We start from the raw sequence: 9508 nt of genomic DNA, 5'->3' as shown, positions 1-9508 counted from the left end.
CTAGACGATGAGAAAAGAAAAAAGAAGTTGTGATCGAAATTGGGAGCATTTAAGCTAACATTATTCCTCTGAGTTAATTTTCCAGTTGAAGATAGTTGTTGGGCAGTGGCACACATCACAGTGACCTCTGTGTCTGTCTCTGATCCAAGTGGTCCATGGTTGGATATAATTACTCATCAATCAATTAGCTAGGGTATGCCATGCTGTTTCATTGTACTAGAGAGATGGAATAATATTTCAAATATCAACATTGCAATAATAATTCTTTCTTCCATTCTTCAACTTCAACCCTCTCTTCCTTATTCTTATCTACAGGTTGGTAGCTAGTAAGGTACTACGGTATTTGTACATACATCCACCAAACCAATTTAATAATTTCACACTTATAAATTATTATTTTTTTCATATCACCTTTTATTCAAGTTTACACACTGGAGTATCTTATTATTGTGTAAATCATATAAGTTCAACAATCTATATATAATTAAGAACTATTAAAGATAACATAACTCATTATGCAACTTCACTCATATTCAGTTCCACTTTTCGACACTTACCAAACATAACTCATACAAAAACCAAAGAACATAAGCTATAAATATCATGAAGATTTCAAGTTCTAAGACTCTACAACAACTCATCAACTGAAATTATTTTCTAAAATCGTCGTAACTAGAGTTTTAGACCTATTTTTAAATGATTTCAAATTTATTGTAAAGTTAACGTTCAATGGCTACAACTCTTATGAAGATCACTAAGCCAAATTAGACCAGAATTAAATCTATTGAGCAAATTTTTTATCGACTCTGAAATTTATAGGAGTAAAACACACCTTCTATCCACCTCAAATCCGTTAGGTGGTTGGGCAATTTACTAAGCAATTTTTTTCACAGTAAAAATCAACTCCTATCTGCCTTAAATTCCTTCTGTGGTTGGTGAATGCCCTAAGTGAATTTTTCATAGTAAAAATAATTTCCTCTTTGCATCAAATTTGATATGCAGTTGTTGGAGAATCCACTAAGCAAATTATGCAATAAAAAGGAGGTTTGTAGAGTTGCAAATTGCTCAAACACCATTGTAAACTATACAATAATTCTTGAAGGATTGTATTAATATATTTTTTATGCTATTAATCTGACTTTGAATATTATTATGAAATGTCTTATTTTATTAGTTTTATACTACTAAAATGAGATGTTACATTAATAGTATCAAAACAGTTTGTTCTTAAGATGACCTGAGGATTGAGAGTTTGTCATGTCTTGCAGGTTTAAGTATTCAAGTTTAAAAGAGTTTGTTTGAGAAACTATAAGTATTAACAACATAAAACATCTTGATAGAGTAATAAGGGTGAACACAAATGACTAGATCAGATATAGTTTTCCTTTCTTAATTCTAATGGTTTAGGGAAAGAAGAGATAGACAAAAGGTTTTGCTAGTTGAGTGTGCCTAGTCCAAAGATTCAAGTCGAGTGTGCCTAGGGCAGATAATCAAGTTGAGTTTGCTTAGGCCGAATAACGAGTCGACTTAACCCGGATTGAAAGTCGAGTTGAGTCGGTATGGGTCAAAGGTCTTGCCGAGTCGAGCCTGATTGAAAGATCGAGCTAAGTTTGCTCACTATTAAGGTCGAGATGAGTCAAGCTCAAGCCAAAGAATCAAGACGACTAAACCTAGGCTGAAATATATTCATCTTAGCCCAAACTGAAGGTTGAGCCAATTTGGCTTGAGTAAAAGGTTGAGATAAGTTTGATGACTAAAGTTCGAGATCAATTCGGTGACCGAAGGTCGAGTCAAGTCAACCGAAATTGAAGGCTGAGCCTGGTCGACCCCAATAGAAGGTTAACAAGGGTTGGTCAAGCAAGAAGGGTTGATCAAGAAGGCCGGGACAAATCAGTCCACACCGGATGTCGAGTCCAATCAACCAGGACTAGAGGTTAATGTGAGTTGGCTACAATGAAGGTTGAGCCAAGGCAACCCATGCCGAATATCGAGTTGAGACGACCCTAATGAGAGGTTGGGCTGAGTTGGTCTCGACTAGAGTTTGATATGAGTCGGTTCCTACCAGAGGTCGAGACAAGTGAACCCCAAATAAAAGTCAAGACGATTAAATCTGGATGAAAGGTTGAGATGAGTTGACTCCGACCAAAGGTTTAAACTAGTGGACCTAGGTTGAATTTTGAATTTAGTCATCTTGGGATGAAGGGTTTAGTTGAATCATCCCGAACCCTACATTGAGTTAAGTTAGCATAATCCCAGGTCGAGTTGAGTCGACTTAGGCCAAAGTCGAGTAGGGTCGAACCAAGTCCAAGTGGAACCTAATCGATACAGGCCTATGTTGAGTTAAGTTGGTTTGGTCATAGGTTAACTCAAGTAACCTCTGACTGATGTTAATAAGTTAAGTCGGTCTGACCTATGTTTAATAGACGTAATAATTATGTATATTAAATTGATCTCATTGAATTTAATCTAAGTGTAACATTGTGTGAGAAAAAAATATTCATCATGCTTAATAAAACTTGTTAATATTGCTCATTATAACATTATATTATGGTTATTTACTTTAATTTTAATAAGTTTACGTGTTTATTGTGATATAAGAATGAAAAAATTAAGGGCTAAATATGTTTTTAGTCCCTTAACTTTTAGTAAAAATTGGAATTAGCCCTTCTTTGAAACTTTGGCCTAATTTAGTCCCTCAACTTTAAAAATACGTGAATTTAATATTTTTAACCAAATTTTGTTAAGTTTACTTGACATATCAAATGTGTTTCATGATAGTTATTTAACTAACATTGAAGCGGAAATGTGTCAAACAATGTAAATAACTGAAATACTATCACGAAACATATTTGAAACGTTAAATAAACTTAACAAAATGTGATTAAAAGCACTAAAATCACGCATTTCTAAAATTGAGGGACTAAATTGGTTCAAAGTTTCGAAGATGGACTAATTCTAATTTTTTATTGAAAATTAAGGTATTAAAAATATATTTAATCCTAAAATTAATTATGTTAAAATTATTTTATTGAAAGTAAAAAAAAAATATCGTTTAATTTTTCTAAAAAGGCTTAAATGACAAACACTCATATTATCATTTTTCAATGGGTTAGAAGTCCAAAATTGATCACACGGGTTGACTTACCACGAGTTGAGTTAAAAAATGGCTAGCTCAATCCAACTCACTTTTTGGTCACTCAGAAATTCGATAACCCGGCTCAATCCACCATGGGTTGGCGGGTCAGTGAGTTGGCTCAATTAAAAATGTTTTTTTATTATTAACTCAATTCATTTTTATATATTAATGGATTTCAAGTTTTCACTCAATTCTCCAAATATTATTGTAAAGATAATAATTGAAAATTAAAGTATCAACTTAGATAAGTTGACTAACCAAAAAATTAAGCATCCAAAGTATTCAAACATTATTGAACAACATATGGTATTTAAAAATATCATATTGAGAAACTATATAATTAAAACTGATAAATAATTATAATTAAAAAATTATAAAGAAATGGTAAAAAAAATAATAAGGTGCTATTGTTGGTGAGTTACGAGTCAAACAACCTTCATCTCGAAGCCATTTAATCCATGGGTTAAGTGAGCTGGGTCAGTACAATCCACCTTTAAAAAAATAAAAAATTTCTCAACTCAATCCAACTCAAACTCTTGATGAGCCGAATTGACCAATAAATTATAATTCATTTTGATATATATATATATATATAATATGCATAAACTCTATATTTTTTTTTATTTCATGTTTTAAGAAAAATATATTACATAAATCAAATTACATAACTTGTGAGTTGTAACATCCCTAGGGAATATTACTTAAAAATAAATAATAAAAGAAATAAATTCTTTAACAGTCATCTCGATAACAATCCCAACGCGGGAAAAACTTAAATTTATTAGAATAGTGCGCCAAATCTCATAATTAAATCCATAAAATGTTACAAGTTTCCAAAATTTGTATTTAAAACATGAAATACAAATGAGCAAGACTCTAGCTCTAATCCCATACTAGCCCTCACTCCGCCATCTGAACATCCTCAGCACCACCTGTATCAACATCTGCTCCCGTGTAACGAATTACACGATCATCGCCACACACAAACAGAAAGGGTGAGCTGAGAAAATAAAATAACAAGCATATAAAACACCAGATAGATCATATACCCGTCTTATTCATTATATATAATTCTTGGCCAAGACCTTAACCCCAAGACTTATCAGTCTTCAAATCATACAATTGGTTAGCCTTGGACTCGGGAACATGATGCTCACACGAACCTGCCCGCTCGTGGCCTTGCCTCTAAGAACCTCCTCGCTCGTAGTCCTACTCTACGGACCTGCCCGCCCGTAGTCCAACACATGTGATCCACCAGCCCCCGTACCTCCCCGCACGTGGCATCTCTCAACGTGAGCACGGAACATACGAACCTACCTCGCTCGTATCCCCACGTGAGAGTAACTTGATATGAACCTCCCCGCTCATATCATCACATGTCAATCACCATCCATGAACCTACCCGCTCATGGCACAACATCTCCCGATCCAAGCAAAACACCATTATTAGTTAAAACAACACACACAGCTCATAACCTGACACGCATGCGCCTGGCGCATCCACCAGTACCGCTTGGCAAAACAGGTTCAGGCCGCCTGGCGATTCACGTCCCACCGCCAGGCGCTATGGCCTTCAATAGAAGCTCGCTGTCTCGCATCCGCCTGGCGGATCTCATCTTACCGTCAGGCGCCAGCCTCTACAGACTCCCTTTCTGAGTCTTCGACCGACTGGCGCACCCAGTCCAGCCGCCAGGCGCTGTGACAGTACCATACTAGTCATGTTTTCATCTCTCTTTCCATTTATCCCACACTACCCTAGTCCCTCCAAGGTAGCAAGACAATCTTGGTTAACCCCACTCTCACTCTGGGTTTCCTAACCAACCTCTTGACGGATTACAGTACCTATAACCCCCATTCCAAACTCCCTATCACACCTACTATACACCAATTTCTTCCAACATTATATAGTAAGCTCTCTTATCTCCTAATAAAAGCCACACAGTATAGTTTCGCATACCATATTCTTTACTCAACTTGCTCTATCACAATACCACACTTCCTACTAAGTTAATTTTATAATTCCTTTTACACAATCATGGTAATACCCCGAATATTAATCCAACTATCTCTTAATCCAGCGATGCGACTCCAACCAGTGGGTTCACTTACCTGAGACTTGTCATTAAAACTCTTATCCTTACTATTCCAAACTAACCTTCTTACAACCTTACCCTATCATGTGCATATCCTCACACTTAATTCATTTTCCTTAATTATATACTACAGAGTATTTAACCCTTACTGTTTTACCAACAATCGTCTACAACCATGACTTGCCCAATTTCTACTCCCTTCCATTCTTTTCTCCCTCTTTTAAGCACTCAAAACCAGACCTGCCCCCATCATCGCCTGGCGGCAAGCAGCACGCCGCCGGGCGGTACACTAGTTTTCTGCAGAATCGCAGACTCTCCATTCCTATGACACGCTCAGTCCATTTCCAGTTTCCATTCCTACTAATTTCAGTCACCAAGGTGCAACCATACCTGCACTAGGTGTTAGTTATCTACTCTCAATTTGATTCATAATAATGTCTCTATTTTCACCCTCATACGTAGCCCCCAAATTGATTCATACCCCTATCCTCTCTTAACCTTGTCCTTCCCCAAATTGGTAATCAATTTCGGTCCAACAAGGCATCAAATAGAACCCCCTCACATCAATCATAAAAACCACATGAATACTGGTACAATTAGCATCAAAACAACAAAAGAAATGCGAACGATGTCGCGCCGCCTGACAGGAATTCATCGCCGCTAAGCGGTTCAAGCCAAAACAAGAACAATGCTCATCACTAATGTGCCGCCTGGCGGTAGGGAATGAACCGCCAGGCGGTTTCTGGGAAAAACCCAGAAACTTCGATAAAACAGTGCGCAAACTGACAGATTACATGCAATTTTGATCACGAGACACGATGTAATAGATATAACTAAGGAAAACACACAAATCAACTCCCCTTACCTCTTATCCTCGCTCCAAACTCGAATTGGTGAGTGTGCTTTGAAGTAAAAACCTTCTCTTCTCTTGATTTGCACCCTTTACACCGTTCTTCCTCTCCAATTCCTCTCTGCAATGCGTCCACACCAGCTATTCTCCACCCAACGCCCACACTCCTGTCTCAATACCCCTCCTCTTGCTAATTCTCTTCCTTTTCTTTACTCACTACCTCTCTAATTACCCCTTTTTACCACTAAACGAAAACTTAAATAAAATAAAGCTTAATGGTTAATTAAGCCCCCTCACATGCTGCGTCCAGCCCTCTGAATTACCTATTCATTGGCTGCTAGGGTTCTCAAACCCCTTCAGATTCATGTTAATGAAATTTGGCAAAAAGAAAAATAGGTTAGTTCTCAACAAGGTTTGAACCCATACCCATGCACAGACCAACCAATGCCAAACCATTAAACCAACATATGTTTTATGATGATTCCTACAATTTTAAGGATTTATCATCATCCCTACGCATTCGATATATAAACACACAAAAATGCATAATTTAAATAACACTCAAGTGACACACATAGGACTCAAACCCAAGTCCTCACACACAATAAAGTACTCTCAACCACAGGAGCTAGCACTTTTCCACGTCATAGTTCTTCACATTTATTACTTTAAATGTTCTCATTACCCCATCCTATTTAAATAATTAATTAAATAACCATTTAATTTTCCCAGGTCTTACATGAGTCATCTCTAACTTGGTTAGCAAACAAATTCATGAATTTTAAATGATAATTATTCTGATTGTATAATAAATAATATATAAGAAAGAGTAATTATCTAATCATTGTATTATAAAAAAAAATTATGTTTTATTTTATAAATATCACTTATATAGAAAAAATTACACGAGTATTGTGTGCTAGGTCTTAGGGGGAGGTTCATTAGGGAGTTACAACACCAATGAGACCTGGGCCCAACCTCATAAGGGATTGACACCACTCTCAACTCAAAATCTTAAGGCAATGAGTTTATGGGTCTTCATTTTTATATAGTGCTTTACTTTCTCATTTCCACCCAATGTGGGACTTAGACTCATACTTGAATTCTCAACAATCTCCCCCTCAAGGGTGAGTTCCTTCCACATTGGTACACTTCCCCTGTAGTGGAAACCACGAGTAACCCTTTTTTGTACCGTCGTTCTTCTTAACAAGACACGCTTACCAAGAAGACTTTCGATACATGGACTACACTACATTCGTCTAAGCCAATCACCATAACCATCGACTCTGATACCACTTGTTAGGTCTTATAGGGGGAGGTTCACTAGGCAAATACAACACCAATGAGACCTAAACCCAAGCACATCAGATATTGACACCACTCTCAACTCCAAACTTTAAGGCAATGAGTTTATAGGTCTTCATCTTTATATAATGCTCTACTTTCTCATTTCTACCAATGGGACTTAGACTCACATTTGGATTCTCAACATAATGCCTCTTCCCTCTTCATTTTTCTTTTCATTTTCATTTTCTCTATCACTTTCATAATTTGATCACACATTGTAGTATCTACAGGATTACAAAACATTTCTAGTCAATCAGATTTTTCAACAAAATAAGTATCTATTTATTCCATAGATTTTTTTTCTCCTTTTATTTATAATTTGGTCATCAATCTTGATGGGGTCACTTGAGGAAAGATGCCTTTTCAATGTCTTTTTTTCATATACTAAAGTTTGGTTATGTTTGGATATCTTGCTCTAGGTCCCTAGATTTTTAAATAATCTTGATACTTAGTTTTTGAAATTGCTAAGAAGACAAACATTTTACACAAGGAAGATATTCATGATTTGACATAACTATAAGATAGATGGCATGTAATGAAATGACTTGATGACTATATTTTTTTGGTTTTTTTATGCAGGCATTGTGGTTGGCTAAAAATTTGTTTGGATGCTTGAACTTGAGTATTTTGGGTTTTGATTTGATAAATGATTGTTTAAAATGATCTAAAATGAATATTGATACTAATGAGTTGATCTAGTGACCAAGTCCGAGAAGTTAAGTATAAAGTTTTCAAGAATGGAGTTTTGGATATAGTTCAAATAAGTAAAGCAAAATTGTATAACATTTCTTATCAATAGTTATGAATTTGATATGACCTAAAACATGCATATTTTAAGTTAAGGGAACAACGCTAAATTTAAATGAGTAAAGAACAATATTGAGTAAATTATAATTTGGATTGATCATTGAATTGCTTAGAAGTTGTTTGATTTAAAAATGCTTTTGAAAATAACTTTGAAATTGATGGATTATGCTACTGAATTATTATTTTCCATATTTAAGCTCAAGTGAAATTAGAATATAGATCCAAACCTTGCTCTTAGTCTTATTTTTTCTCGAGTAAAAATAGAGAAATAAATGATCATGCTCTCAAGAGAAAATAATATTGCAACTCAACTCAATTTTTGCCTAAATTTTTCTTAAGTGAGCACATTTTCTCTTAGGCTAAAAAAGTTGTTTCTTAAATAATTTAGTATATGTTGTCTCTATAAATGCAAAATGAATATTAATTTTTATATTTGATTGATTTGTGATTTTGTTTAAATGAAATATATCGTTTTACAATGCTTATTGAGAATCATGAAACTTATAAGAATTTGCGGTCACATATCTAAGATGATATGTGAATTGTTCTTTGATTTGAGTACTAAGTATTGTCTCATATGTTGTAATAGAGATCCTTTGTTTTACTGATGATCTAAGTCACATAGACTAAGATATTAGGTGGTGAGAAGTTGGGGGGCAAAGTTCTTGCACACCTACCATGTGTAGATGTGCAGCTTGGGTTGTTGATAAATTTCTAAAACATGTTAATTTTCCACATAAATTTGGACCTTATCATGCTTTAATTGATCATATTTTGAAAGTAAACAACCTCTTTTACTTTAGATTACAAAATGAGGAGTAGAAAAGTGAGAAAATAAGGAAATTGATGTGTTTATGATGTTTTTGCAAATATTTCCAAAGAATTTAAGGATGTGGAGCTTAAGCCCCAAAAATGATGTTGAGCGCTACAAAGTCGGTTAAGGAAACCCTCATGTGGAAGAAACCCCAAGCACCCATATGAGGAAAGACGCTTAAAGTTCAACCCCCAAAATGTGTCGTTGAGTGCCAGGAAAAGCGGTTTGGAAATATCTGGAATGTAACTTTTGCAATTGAGCCACAAGATAGCGTTCAACACTTAAGGTAGTTAAGAGAAAACCTTGCATAAAAGGAAACCTCTACAGTTGAATGCCAAGCTGCAGTTGAGCACCGCCATGAACAATTTATAAAGACAGACCTCATGTCCTCATTTTAATTATTGAATGGAGAATTAAATATGTATTAGTAGAGTAGGAATACAATGTTGGAGGCTCGAGAA

The sequence above is a fragment of the Vigna unguiculata genome, chromosome 6, assembly GCF_037176805.1.
Source record: "Vigna unguiculata cultivar grain cowpea cultivar isolate G323 ecotype 2 chromosome 6, ASM3717680v1, whole genome shotgun sequence".
Lineage (NCBI taxonomy): Eukaryota > Viridiplantae > Streptophyta > Magnoliopsida > Fabales > Fabaceae > Vigna > Vigna unguiculata.
Note: the sequence above shows the minus strand (reverse complement) of the source record.